The sequence below is a fragment of the Babylonia areolata genome, chromosome 18 (genome assembly GCF_041734735.1).
Source record: "Babylonia areolata isolate BAREFJ2019XMU chromosome 18, ASM4173473v1, whole genome shotgun sequence".
Classification (NCBI taxonomy): Eukaryota; Metazoa; Mollusca; class Gastropoda; order Neogastropoda; family Buccinidae; genus Babylonia; species Babylonia areolata.
Genome location: NC_134893.1, coordinates 30,064,601 through 30,079,600, shown reverse-complemented (window position 1 = coordinate 30,079,600; position 15,000 = coordinate 30,064,601). Strand labels below are relative to the sequence as shown.

General features: G+C 44.7%; 1 protein-coding gene across 4 annotated transcripts in view; it reads left to right on the top strand.

Moving 5' to 3' along the window:
* The window catches only part of LOC143292640 (calmodulin-like), a 37,920-nt gene that overhangs the window by 1,079 nt on the left and 21,841 nt on the right, over positions 1-15,000 (top strand). The window lies entirely within an intron of this gene.

Sequence of the window (15,000 nt, the reverse complement as noted above, 5' to 3'; positions counted from 1 at the left end):
GTGTTGTTATACACCTTCCTGTCTCCTGCGTGCTGTTATAGACCTTCCTGTCTTCTGCGTCTTGTTATACACCTTCCTGTCTTCTGTGTGTTGTCATACATCTTCTTGTCTTCTGTGTGTTGTCATACATCTTCTTGTCTTCTGTGTGTTGTTATAGACCTTCCAGTCTTCTGTGTATTGTTATAGACCTTCCTGTCTTGTGTGTATTGTTATAGACCTCCCTGTCTTCTGTGTCTTCTTATAGACCTTCCAGTCTTCTGTGTATTGTTATAGACCTTCCTGTCTTGTGTGTATTGTTATAGACCTCCCTGTCTTCTGTGTCTTGTTATAGACCTTCCTGTCTTCTGTGTGTCGTTATAAACCTTCCTGTCTTCTGCGTGTTGTTATACACCTTCCTGTCTCCTGCGTGCTGTTATACACCTTCCTGTCTTCTGTGTGCTGTTATAGACCTTCCTGTCTTCTGCGTGCTGTTATACACCTTCCTGTCTTGCATCTTGTTATGGACCCCTTCCCTGTCTTGTGTGTGTTGTTATAGCCCTTCCCTGTCTTCTGTGTCTTGTTATAGACCTTCCCTGTCTTCTGTGTCTTGTTATAGACCTTCCCTGTCTTCTGTGTCTTGTTATAGACCTTCCCTGTCTTCTCTGTGTTGTTATGGACCTTGCTGTCTTCTGTGTATTGCTATAGACCTTCCCTGTCTTCTGTGTGTTGTTATAGACCTTTCTGTCTTCTGTGTGCTGTTATAGACCTTCCTGTCTTCTGTGTCTTGTTATAGACCACCCTGTCTTCTGTGTGCTGTTATAGACCTTCCTGTCTTGTGTGTATTGTTATAGACCTTCCTGTCTTCTGTGTGTTGTTATAGACCTTCCTGTCTTGTGTGTGTTGTTATAGACCCCTTCCCTGTCTTCTGTGTATTGTTATAGACCTTTCTGTCTTCCTTGCGTTGTTATAGACCTTCCTGTATTCTGTTTATTGTTATAGACCTACCTGTCTTATTGTTATAGACCTTCCTGTCTTCTGTGTATTGTTATAGACCCCTTCCCTGTCTTCTGTGTCTTGTTATAGGCCTTCCTGTATTCTGTGTATTGTTATAGACCTTCCTGTCTTATGTGTATTGTTATAGACCCCTTCCCTGTCTTCTGTGTCTTGTTATAAACCTCCCTGTCTTCTGTGTATTGTTATAGACCTTCCTGTCTTCTGTGTATTGTTATAGACCTTCCTGTCTTATTGTTATAGACCTTCCTGTCTTCTGTGTGTTGTTATAGACCTTCCTGTCTTCTGTGTGTTGTTATAGACCTTCCTGTCTTCTGTGTCTTGTTATAGACCATCCTGTCTTCTGTGTGCTGTTATAGACCTTCCTGTCTTGTGTGTGTTGTTATAGACCTTCCTGTCTTGTGTGTGTTGTTATAGACCTTCCTGTCTTGTGTGTGTTGTTATAGACCTTCCTGTCTTGTGTGTATTGTTATAGACCCCTTCCCTGTCTTCTGTGTGTTGTTATAGACCTTCCTGTCTTCTGTGTCTTGCTGTAGTCCCCTTACCTTGTTTCTTTTCTTTCCGTTTCTACCTTTGTTTGCTTAGCGTTTGTTTCACTTTTTGTCTTTCTGAGTGTACATGACCCTGTCTTGTCCTCTGTCCCCCTCATTCCTTCCCAACCTCTCTCTCTCTCTCTCTCCCTCTCTCTCTCTCCCTCTCCGTGTGTGTGTGTGTGACTTCCGACAAGATGGCGGCTAGACAAGTGGTATGAGTGAGATCAGTGTTCAGTGTTCAGTGTCCTGCGTGTGTGTGCGAATCTGTGCCTGCGTGCACGCGCACATTGTGTGTGTGTGTGTGTGTGTGTGTGTGTGTGTGTGTGTGTGTGCGCGCGCGCGCGCGCGCGTGTGTATCTGTCTGTCTCTGTCTGTCTGTCTCTCCCTCTGTCACTTCAGTTAATATTGTAAAAATATATATTCATTTTTGGAAAAAAAAAAAAAAGAAGAAAAAAAAAAGAAGTGTTTCGAGGTCTCTGCAAGTCAGCATGCTTTTGACGGCAATGATTTACCATCCGCACACCCTATGTAATATCATGTGGATACAATTGAAACGAGCAGTGAATGGGCCATTGCCGCATGTGGTACTCTCCGTCCTGATTGGTTATTTCATAACGCCTGTCTGTGCTCTGATTGGGTCTCTTGTCATGCTGTTTCTGTTCTGATTGCCTGCTGTGCTGTGGTTGGTTCTTTTGCTTCTTTTGTCATATCTCTGCTCTGATTGGTTTTTTTTTTTTTTCCAAATTTGTATCCCTGCTGTGGTTGGGCTGTTTTTGTAATACAGTCTCTGGTTGGCTGTTTAATAATACAGTCTCTGGTTGGCTGTTTTGTAATACAGTCTCTGGTTGGCTGTTTTGTAATACAGACACTGGTTGGTTGTTTTATAATACAGTCTCTGGTTGGCTGTTTTATAATACAGTCTCTGGTTGGCTGTTTTGTAATACAGCCTCTGGTTGGCTGTTTTATAATACAGTCTCTGGTTGGCTGTTTTGTAGTACAGAGACTGGTTGGCTGTTTTATAATACAGTCTCTGGTTGGATGTTTTATAATATAGTCTCTGGTTGGCTGATTTGTAATACAGACACTGGTTGGCTGTTTTATAATACAGTCTCTGATTGGCTGTTTTATAATAGTCTGTCGCATTGATCGAAGTCAGAAAAATGGGAGGACACCTGTTGATTCGCCTTAATTTTTGTTCGTTTGTTTTGGATTTCGTTTTCCTTCCCATCTTTTTACTGCACACGCATCATTTCAAATACATTTAAGCATGTAAACCGATTTTGTTTATTTATGTATGTTGCATCTTGGATATCATCATGATAAAAGCATGGCATTTTGGAACAAAATTCACACTCATGAATTGCGCCTTGACTTCATGAAACAGATTCATATGATACTGGTTCCTGTTACGTACCAGCATCAGGAAGCCATTACAAAGTATAACAGAAAGTGTACTGTACAGAGATCGCTAGATTCGTTTTGCACTTGGATGTGTTTTGTGCTGGGAAACAACAAAACTTACCGGGAGAAACTTTTTTTTTATTAAAAAAAAACCAAAACACAAATCATTAACACCTCTCATTTTTAAAACGCCTGACAGGGATAAATATAAAAAGTGCATTCTGTTGAGGTGCGGGTATGTCTGCCTGTCTGTTTGTCTCTGTTGTTTTTCCCTCCCCTCTCTATGTATCTGTCTCTCTGTCAGTCCACTCCCCCACCCCCACCCCCGCACCCCACTCCTCTCTCCGTGTCTCTGTTTCTGTTTATCTGTCTTCCCCGCCTCTCATTGTGTGTCTCTATAATTATCTCTCTGTGTTCCTGGCTCTGTCTGTGTCTCTGTTTCTGTCTATCCGTCTCTCTCTCTCTCTCTCTCTCTTCCTCTGTTCTCTCTCTCTCTCTCTCTCTCTCTATATATATATATATATGTGTGTGTGTGTGTGTGTGTGTGTGTGTGTGTGTGTGTGTGTGTGTGTGTGTGTGTGTGTGCCTCTGTCTCCCTCTGTGTTTCTGTCTCTCAGTGGGTGTCTGTCTGTCTCACCCCCACCCCCCTCTCTGCGAGTCTGTGTCTCTGCCTCTGTCTCCGTTTATCTGTCTATTCTCCCACTCTCTCTGTCTCTCTTTCTCTCTCTCTCTCACTCTCTCCTTCTCCATTCAACAACAATGATCTAAGTGCATGCTGCACACGGGACCTTGGTTTATCGTCACATACGGATGACTAGCACCCAGACCACCACTTCAATGGACAGGGGACCCCGGTCTGCAGGCCTGCATGGGACTCAAACCTGCGGACTCTCGGCGCTTCCTAGTCGGGCGCCTTACCAGTAGGCCACCGCGACACTTACCCAAACAACAACACCCGACAGACATTGTGTCTGTCCCAAGGTCTGCCTCGCTCGATCGGTACCCGAAGAGAAACTGTGTCTGCCTTGTGTCTGTTTTGCAAAGTGAATGCCCAGAAGAGGCAGTGTGTCTGTCGGTCGGTCTATCTCGCTCAGTGAATTACTGAATACCCTGAAGAGAAATTGTGTTTGTTCGTATGTCTGTCTTGCAAAGAGAATACCCGAACATGAACTGTGTCTGCCGGTGGCTCAGTGTGGAGTGATGGCCTGGCGGTAACGTGTCCATAGTGGAATGATGGCCTAGAGGTAACGTGTCCATAGTGGAGTGATGGCCAAGAGGTAACGCGTCCATAGTGGAGTGATGGCCAAGAGGTAACGCGTCCATAGTGGAGTGATGGCCAAGAGGTAACGCGTCCATAGTGGAGTGATGGCCTAGAGGTAACGCGTCCATAGTGGAGTGATGGCCAAGAGGTAACGCGTCCATAGTGGAATGATGGCCAAGAGGTAACGCGTCCACAGTGGAGTGATGGCCTAGAGGTAACGCGTCCATAGTGGAGTGATGGCCTGGAGGTAACGCGTGCGCATAGGAAGCGATAGAATCTGGGCGCGCTGGTTCGAATCACAGCTCAGTCGCCGGTATTTTCTCCCCCTCCACTAGACCTTGAGTGGTGGTCTGGACGCTAGTCATTCGGATGAGGCGATAAAACGAGGTTCCGTGTGCAGCATGCACTTAGAGCACGTAAAAAAAAACACCCACGGCAACAAAATGGTTGTCCCTGGCAAAATTCTGTAGAAAAATCCACTTCGATAGGAAAAACAAATAAAACTGCACGCAGGGGAAAAAAAAGGGGGGAGTGGCGCTCTCAGTGTAGCGACGCGCTCTCCCCGAATTTCACACAGAGAAATCTGTTGTGACAAAAAAGAGAAATACAATACAATACAATACAATACAATACCCGACGAACGTTGTGTCTGGCAATATCATCAACCATGTCTGTCTCGCTCAGTCAATACCCGACAGACATTGGTCTGTCCGCATATCTGTCTCACCCTATCAATACCCAACACACATCGAGTCTGACCGTATTATATTGTCTGTCTGTCTGTCTGTCTGTCTGTCTAGCTCAATCAATACCTCCGGAAAGACATTGTATCTGTCCGTGCGTCTGTTGTTAGAGGTCTTTATTGACTTTTTCCCCCAGCCATGCTCTGAGTTCAGTCCGTCCGAAAATATCTGCTGAGCCACAGAGAATGACGAGGCCGACTTCGGATTAAGCTGTAACACTGCCGTTGACATTTAAAACTAAGGAATAAAATGAAAGGAAAGAGAGAAACGTGGAGTGTGGAGAAAGACAGAGGGTAGAGAGAAGGGGGGGGGGAGGGGGAGGGAGGGGAACGGTAGAGAGGTGGGATAGAGAGAAAGAGATAAGGTAGAAAGAGTGAGAGAGAGGGGGAGGGAGGGAGGCGTAGAGAGATGGGATGGAGAGAGAGATAAGGTAGAAAGAGTGAGAAAGAGAGAGAGAGACAGAGGGAGGGAGGGAGGGGGAAGGTAGAGAGATGGGAGAGAGAGAGAGATAAGGTATAAAGAGTGAGAGAGAGAGAGAGAGGCAGAGGGAGGGAGGGAGGGGGAAGGTAGAGAGATGAGAGAGAGAGATAAGGTAGAAAGAGTGAGAGAGAGAGAGAGGGGGTAGGGGGAAGGTAGAGAGATGGGAGAGAGAGATAAGGTAGACAGAGTGAGAGAGAGAGAGGGAGGGTAGAGAGAGAGAGGGAGGGAGAGATGGGGAAGGTAGAGAGATGGAAGGGAGAGAGAGAGAGGAGGTAGGATAGGGAGTGAAAGAGACAGACACAGGGGGAGAGGGAGAAAAGAGGGAGGGGGAGAGTGAGGGAAAGAAAGAGAGAGGTAGAGAGAGTGGCAGTGAGAGAGATGGAGAGAGAGAGGGGGGATGTAGGGAGGCAGAGAGAGAGTGAAAGTGAGAGAGGGAGAGAGAAAAGGGAGAAGGGGCAGAGAAAGGGAAAGAAAGAGAGAGGGAGAGAGAAAGGGGGGAGGGGCAGAGAAAGGGAAAGAAAGAGAGAGAAAGGGGGGAGGGGCAGAGAAAGGGAAAGAAAGAGAGAGAAAGGGGGGAGGGGCAGAGAAAGGGAAAGAAAGAGAGAGAAAGGGGGGAGGGGCAGAGAAAGGGAAAGAAAGAGAGAGGGAGAGAGAAAGAGGGGAGGGGCAGAGAAAGGGAAAGAAAGAGAGAGAGAGAGAGAGAAAGGGGGGAGGGGCAGAGAAAGGGAAAGAACGAGAGAGAAAGGGGGGAGGGACAGAGAAAGGGAAAGAAAGAGAGAGGGAGAGAGAAAGAGGGGAGGGGCAGAGAAAGGGAAAGAAAGAGAGAGAGAGAGAGAAAGGGGGGAGGGGCAGAGAAAGGGAAAGAAAGAGAGAGAAAGGGGGGGAGGGGCAGAGAAAGGGAAAGAAAGAGAGAGAAAGGGGGGAGGGGCAGAGAAAGTGAAAGAAAGAGAGAAAGGGGGAGGGGCAAGAAAGGGAAAGAAAGAGAGAGAAAGGGGGGAGGGGCAGAGAAAGGGAAAGAAAGAGAGAGGGAGAGAGAAAGGGGGGAGGGGCAGAGAAAGGGAAAGAAAGAGAGAGAAAGGGGGGGGGGCAGAGAAAGGGAAAGAAAGAGAGAGGGAGAGAGAAAGGGGGGAGGAACAGAGAAAGGGAAAGAAAGAGAGAGAAAGGGGGGAGGGGCAGAGAAAGGGAAAGAAAGAGAGAGGGAGAGAGAAAGGGGGAGAGGGAGGGAGAGAGAGAGGTAGAGAGGGAGAGAGAGAGAGAGGTAGAGAGGGAGGGAGAGAGGAGAGAGAGGGAGAGAGAGAGGGAGATGGAGAGAGGCAGAGAGAGAGGGAGGGAGGGAGAGAGAGAGAGAGGTAGAAAGGGAGATGGAGAGATAGGGGGAGGGAGGGAGAGAGAGGGAGAGAGAGAGGGAGAGGGAAAGAGGCACACAGAGAGAGACAGAGGGAGGGAAGGAGAGAGAGAGGTATAGAGGGGGATGGAAAGATGCAGAGAGAGAGAGGGGGGCAGAGGGAGGGAGAGAGAGAGAGAGAGAGAGAGAGAGACTCATGAATCAGATCTCTGAACTTTTAATTCCAGAATTAGGAGTTTGGGCATGGTCTATTCTTTCAGTCTGCCCGTGTTGTTCTGCATGTGTTACAAAACAGTTCACACATATATCAAGGTAGAGAAGTAACCAAAGAAGAAAAAAAATCGGGCAGAAGTTCAGGCAAGATGAAGAACACACACACACACACACACACACACACACACACACACACACACACACACACACACACACACACACACACACACACACAGATTGACAGATGGATAGGAGAGTGAGGTGTGATGAGAGAGAGAAAGAGAGACAGGCATCGAGAAAGAGACACAGAGAGACAGACAGACAGACAGAGACAGAAACAGACAGACAGATCAATGTCTGTCACCAGCATGGAACGTACTGTTCAAGGTAAAACAACTGGATTACAACAGGAACACTGTCGTTACTGTCATATCCACGCAGATCTAACGCGTGATAGAGAGAGACGGAGAGAGTGACAGAGAGAAAGTGACAGAGAGAGAAAGAGTGACAGAGAGAGAGAGAGAGAGACAGAGAGAGAGAGAGAGACAGAGAGAGAGAGAGAGAGAGAGAGAGAGAAAGTGACAGAGAGAAAGAGAGTGACAGAGAGAGAAAGAAAAAGTGACAGAGGGAGAGACAGAGAGTGACAGAGAGAGAAAGAGTGACATAGAGAGAGAGAGACAGAGACGGAGAGAGAAAGAGTGAGAGAGAGAGAGAAAGATTGACAGAGAGAGAGAGAGACAGAGAGTGACACAGACAGTGACAGAGAGAGAGAGAGAGTGTCAGACAGTGACCGAGAGAGAGAGTGACAGACAGTGACAGTGAGAAAGAGAGAGAGAGAGTGACAGACAGTGACAGTGAGACATAGTGTGTGTGACAGACAGTGACAGAGAGAGAGAGAGAGAGAGAGTGACAGACAGTGACAGTGAGACATAGTGTGTGTGACAGACAGTGACAGAGAGAGAGAGAGAGAGAGTGACAGACAGTGACAGTGAGACAGAGAGAGAGTGACAGACAGTGACAGTGAGACAGAGAGAGAGTGACAGACAGTGACAGAGAGAGAGAGTGCGTGTGACAGACAGTGACAGTGAGAGAGAGAGTGACAGACAGTGACAGTGAGACAGAAAGAGAGTGACAGACAGTGACAGAGAGAGAGTGACAGACAGTGACAGAGAGAGAGAGAGTGTGTGTATGACAGACAGTGACACAGAGAGAGAGAGAGAGAGAGAGAGAGAGAGAGAGAGAGAGAGAGAGTGACAGACAGTGACAGTGAGACAGAGAGAGAGTGACAGACAGTGACAGAGAGAGAGAGAGTGACAGACAGTGACAGAGAGAGAGAGAGAGTGACAGAGAGAGAGAGAGAGCGACAGACAGTGACAGAGAGAGAGAGTGACAGAGAGAGAGAGAGTGACAGAGAGAGAGTGATAGAGAGAGAGTGACAGAGAGAGTGACAGAGAGAGATAGGATGAATGAGAGAGAGAGTGACAGAGAGGGAGTGACAGAGAGAGAGTGACAGATAGTGACAGACAGTGACAGAGAGAGAGTGACAGAGAGTGACAGAGAGACAGAGAGAGTGACAGAGAACGAGAGAAAGAGAGAGAGAGAGAGAGTGACACAGAGAGAGAGAGTGACACAGAGAGAGAGTGTGTGACAGAGAGAGAGAGAGTGACAGAGAGAGAGAGAGAGAGTGACAGAGAGAGATAGAGTGACAGAGAGAGAGAGAGAGTGACAGAGAGAGAGTGACAGAGAGAGAGTGACACAGAGAGAGAGAGAGTGACAGAGAGAGAGAGAAAGAGAGAGAGAGAGAGTGACAGAGAGAGAGAGAGTGACAGAGAGAGAGAGTGACAGAAAGTGACAGAGAGAGAGAGAGAGTGACACAGAGACAGTAACAGAGAGAGAGACAGACAGGCAGACAGAGACAGAGAGAGAGAGAGAGAGAGAGAGAGAGAGAGAGAGAGAGAACGAAAGAGAGACAGTGACAGAGAGTGAGAGAGAGTGACAGAGAGAGAGTGACAGAGTGACAGACAGTGACAGAGAGAGAGTGACAGAGAGAGTGTGACAGAGAGAGAGTGTGACACAGAGAGAGAGAGTGACAGAGAGAGAAAGAGAGAGAGAGTGAGAGAAAAGAGAGAGATAGAGAGAGAGTGACAGAGAGAAAGAGAGAGAAAGAGAGTGGCAGAGAGAGAGAGAGAGAGAGTGACAGAGAGAGAGAGAGAAAAGTAACAGAGAGAGATAGAGAGAGAGAGTGACAGACAGAGAAAGAGAGATAGAGAGAGAGTGACAGGCAGAGAGTGTGTGACAGAGAGAGAGAGAGAAAGGGAGAGAGAGGACGAAAGAAAGAGAGATACCGAGTGAGACAGACAGACAAACAAACAGACGGACAGACAGACAGATGGATAGAAAGTTAGAAATAAAAAGAAAGGAAGAAAAAAACAACAACAAAAAACTAAATATAAAAAAGAAGAAAAAAGAAAACACATGTCGACAGGAGATGATACAGAGAGACAGACATATAGGCAGGCAATGGTAGACTGATACACAGAGAAAGAGAGAGAGAGAGAGAGAGAGAGAGAGAGAGAGAGAGAGAGAAGGGGGGGAGAGACAGGGAGGGTGGGGGGATGACAGACATATTGGCAGAAATTTGTTGACCGTACAATGCGCTCAATGAGGTGAGCTAACAACCTGTCTGTGTCCGGTTATGTTTTCAGTTCACAGGGCAGCGGTCATTTGTGGCCCTTTCTCTCTCTCTCCGTGCCAGCGTGTGTGTGTGTGTGTGTGTGTGTGTGTGTGTGTGTGTGTGTGTGTGTGTGTGTGCGTGACACCGTGTGTGTGTGTGTGTGTGTGTGTGTGTGTGTGTGTGTGTGTGCGCGTGTGTGTGTGTGTATGTGTGTGTGTGTGTGCGTGTGTGTGTATGTGTGTGTGTGTGTGTGCTTGTGTGCCGTGAGCAGGAATGAATGCAGAGACGCTTCCACCACAAGGCAGTGACCACCTCCCGGTAGTTTTCAGACTACAGAAACTATCAGATAAACCCTGTATGAAACCGCGTAATACATCTCAGTTTGAAACCAAAAAGACAACCGTCATCGAAAAATTAAGACGCAGAAGAAACAGAAGAACGGCACCGAACCGGATGCAAACTATTCAGCCCCCATGGTGGAATACCGACACAGAGAGAGCCTGGATAGAAAAAAAACATGCGGCTGTCAAACTTTGGCAAAAAGAAAGAACAAAGCCTTCTCCGGACAAAAGAACTGAAACAAAACTGAAAGAAAAAACAAAACAGTTTGAAGTCATCGCTCAATAGGCCAAAAATGACAAGTGGAAACAGTTTTGCGAGGCACTCAGTTATGACACAACATTGACAGAGTTCTGGCAATCTTATCGTCGCATGGAAGGGAAAACGTGCACAGCAACAACCCCAGACATGTTAGATACTGATGGAACCAAGCTTAAGACAAATGAAGAAAAAAGATAGATCCGCCCTACTCAAACGGTTCATACAACAGAGTAATCAAAGAAACCTAGAAGCAGCTTGAAATTGTGTGCCTGTGTCTCCCTTTCCAGGACCTGGAATTTCCCATCATTACAGTTCATGGCTTTTGCTGGAAGCCGTAAACTTATAACGAGATTATATCGCTGTCATGTTCACAGAACTGAAGAGATGTCTTGCCTTAAAAAATGAAATAGAAACACGAACTAGACAACCTCAAAGATGATTTTGAACCCTATGGAAAGTAAACTGAGGAAATAAGCATATTAAAATTTTTTTCATACACGTTCACTGAGATACAGAGAGACAAGACAAGACAAGACAAGACAAATTCTTTATTTCGAGGATAATAGATAAGCACTGGCGTGCTTTTTTACATCCAGTCCCCGCCCTGAATAGGGTCTACACTACACAATACTAAATAAAATGAAAGCATGAAAGCATGGTGTTAGTAGAGATACATAACAGGGAAGAAAAATAAATAAATAAATAAATAAGAAATAAAAAATAAATGAATAAAATAAGATAAAATAAAAAAACAAACAGACAAAACAAAACAAAACAAAACACTTTATGGTATAAGGTGGGACAGGCAATGTTTTTTGAAGGTTGCTGGGCAACGGTGTTGTTTAATTGTTTCTGGGAGTGAGTTCCATAGGGTGGCGCCTGAGTAGACTAGACTGGATTTGAACAAGTCAATTCTTGGAATTGGGATATGGACTTTGGGGGGGGGGGATTCCTTGATGAATTTACAGAAAATTTGTCTATTAATGTTGGTGGTGCATTACCTGCCATAATCTTTTGCATCATGATTCCTTTATTGTATTCTAATCTACGGATTAGTGGGATAATATTCGCTTGTTTATAGTCTGAGTCTAAAAGGGAAGTCTTTTTAAGAAGTACCAGCTTGAGCCCCCGTTTATGAAGATTCTGTAATGGCTTCATGGTGTTCGCACTTGCGGAGTCCCATCGTATTTCGCATAGTGTTGATGCATAACCTATTGAAGACTGGATATGTGCTTGAAAAAATAATTTCCGTGAATGAAGGTCAAGGAAATGTTTGATTTTGGATAGTTGATGGGTTTTCTGGGCTGCCTTTTGCAAAGAGAATTTATGTGAGGATTCCAAGTGAGATTCTTGTCAATTATGATCCCCAGAACTTTGTGATCACTGACCTGTTCAATAGGTTCACCTTTAATTTGGATGGAAGGAAAATTATGTATAGTGTTTTGCCTCTTTTGTCTGGTTGTGATTAACATGCATTTTGTTTTTTGTGGGTGTAGAGACATGTGGTTTAGTTCGGTCCATCTAAAGAGCTCATCAGTACTTTCTTGTAAGTCTTTTGCAAGAGCGACAATGTCAGTATGAGAAGTGTGGATTGTTGTATCATCCGCAAAAAGTTTGCAGACGGATTTCATATGGAGCGGTATGTCGTTTATATATATCGAGAATAGTAAAGGGCCTAGAACAGACCCCTGAGGTATGCCATAATCAAGTGTTGTTGGTGCGGAGATTGATGTACTCATTGTCACGCATTGTTGTCTGTTTGTCATATGGGATTAAAGCAAACTAAGACAATTGGTTGACAGACCATATAGTTCAAGTTTTCAAAGTAAGAGGTTGTGGTCTATCACATCAAATACTTTTTTTTTAAATCAACGAATAAAACACCACAGTATCTATTATTATTGACATTGGTAAGCCAGTCATCTACAATGTTTACCAATGCTGTGTGGCATGAATGCTTTCGTCTGAAACCGGAATGAGCTGGATGTAAAAGCTCATTGACACCAAAGTGATGCGAAATATGCTTGTTTATGTGCTTTTCCAGTGGTTTCGAAAGAATAGAAATAATGGAAATTGGTCTGTAGTTTGAAGGATCGGTGGTTTCCCCTGATTTGTAAATAGGAATAACTTTCGCTTTCTTAAATGCGTTCGGAAAGTAGTTTCAGATTAAAAATGTACGTTAATGTGTCCGTGATAACTGGAGCGGCTTGTTTAAGAATTGTGCTGTCGGTGCCATCCAGTCCGCGGGTTCCTGTCTGTTTTAGGTGGATAAGGTAGTGATAGACTTCAAATACTGTTATGGGTGGAATATTCAATTTAATTGAAGTGTTTTTATTACGACAATACAGTTTTATTTTTTCAAGGTCATTCAGTTTTGTGTAATTTGTGGTAATAATTTTCTTGGCTATAGTGGAAAAGTGTGTATTTAGTTGATTCACAGAAACGTCTTTGATCACGGTTGATTTTGACGAAGATTGCTTGCTGGTGAGTTGGTTTACAGCTTGCCACACTGATTTAGGGTTTTCTTTCGAGGATAAAAATTCTCGGTAATATTTTCTCTTTTCTTTGCGCTTTTGCGAGTTTATTGCATTTCTCAATTTGTTCGATTCTTCGTGGTAGCCCTGCTCTTTAAGATAGTCTCTAATGTAGCCTGCCTCTTTCAACTCTTTGGAAAACCAAGCTGGTTTAGGAGTGTGTTTAACTCTTATTGTTTTCAAAGGGACGTGTTTATTATATATTTCTGTAAATATTTCGATCCAGTGTTCTATTCCTAGATCGGGGTCTGTTATATCATATACCGATGAAAGTTTGGAGCGACTCACATCATTTATAAAGAGCTGCTCATTAAATTTAGAGTAGCAACGATATGTTATTGTCTTATGGCCTGATTTGGGACTTTTTACTCCCTTTTTTCCCCAGAGAGAGAGAGAGAGGGAGAGAGAGATATGTATATACTAGACAGTTGAAGGAATATTTAGAACATGATATATTTACGTAGTGGAAGACGTCATGTAAGGTCAGAAAGATGATTTTGAAAAATAACATTACGTTACCTATTATGAGCGAAGTCTGTGACCAAGCTGCTCGGTAGCAGCGAAAATTCAGATTTTTGTTGTTGTTGTTGTTGTTGTTGTTGTTTTGGGGGCGGGGTTGTTGTTGTTGTTTTGGGGGCGGGGGGGTGGGGGTTGTTTGTTTTGTTTTGTTTTGTTTTTGTTTAACAAAATAAGTGTTGTTTTCAACTTTGTTTTATTCATTATATATATGTGTTGTGTGTGTGTGTGTGTGTGTGTGTGTGTGTGTGTGTGTGTGTGTGTGAGGCCTTTCAAAGCCTCTCAAAGATAATACGACGTTCATACGAAGGTCAGGCACCCGCTCCATTTCTCTAATCTAGATGTGGTGTAGCGTATATGGACCAGTCCGCACGCTTTGACACCTTTTTGACTGAAACAGAAACTGAAACTAGAACGAAATAAGATTTTCTCAACCTACTACAAGCTGGTTGGCACATTCCGTGAGGAAAGCTGAACTGGTTTGAAAGGTCTGATACACTGTGTTGATAATGTTTGGCTTGCTGGAATGAGTCACCGCGTGAACTTCTTTTTCCCTTCTTCTTTTTCTTCTTCTTCTTCTTATATATATTTTTTTTCCACTCGCAGCTGTATATGATCTGTCATCACAGATGATGCTCTTTCTTCCCCCCCTTTCCGTGTAGAAAGTTTTTATTTTATTTATGCTTTGTATCTAAGTTTGTGTGGGAGTGTCTGGGTGTGATATGGGATGGGTGTGTGTGTGTGTGTGTGATGTGTTTGTCCCATCTAATTCTTCTCTCCATCTCTCCCTCTTCCTCCCCGGCTCATCCTACGCTGTTCAGTCTCTCTATCTCTGTCTCTCTATCTCTGTCTCTCCCTTTCTCTGTCTCTCTTTCCTTCTCTGTCTGTCTCTGCATGTCTGTTTCTCTCTAATCTTTTTGTCTGTCGGTGTGTGTATGTGTGCGTGCGCGTGTTTGTGTGTGCTGGCGTGCATATGTGTGCGTGTGTGTGTGCGCGCAATTGAGTGTACGGGTGTATATTTGTGTATATATAGCCTAGCGGCGTGTATCTATCGCGGACAATACAGAAGACGGTTGTATTTTCATTCCGACGTTTAACTCTCTCCATACGAACGGCGAAAGAGACGACGTTAACAGCGTTTCACCCCAATTACCATCATCAAAATATTGCAAGAGGAAGGCTCTTATACTGAAGAGGTAAATGTTGACAAAGAATACCACAATTCTTACGACGGAAGCTAAAGGTTTTGTCATTCAGACACCCACTGGACATCCGAGGGGTCTGTGTAGAGGAGAAGAGAGGACTGGCCGTACTGAGTGAGTTAAAATCAATAGAAAGCATCTCAACATGACAGAGAATAAATCAGCACCTAAATTTTTTTTCTCTCAAAAATCCTCTCTGTCTGGTGCCCAGGTCTGCAAACAAAGGAGTTGTTTTCCAGTTGGACTGAATAGAGGCATTGTAACTCCCAACTAATTCTACAGTCACCCCGCCCTCTTCCAAATGATATAATGATGATACTGCACTGATAATGATACTGCCACTACTACTTCGACTACTACTAGTGCATTTATAGTAGGGCTTCCAAAGCTCTCAAAGTGCTTTACAGTAACACGCCAGTCGGACACACACACACACACACACACACACACACACACACACACACACACACACAACCACACACACACGCGCGCGCACGCACGCACGCAC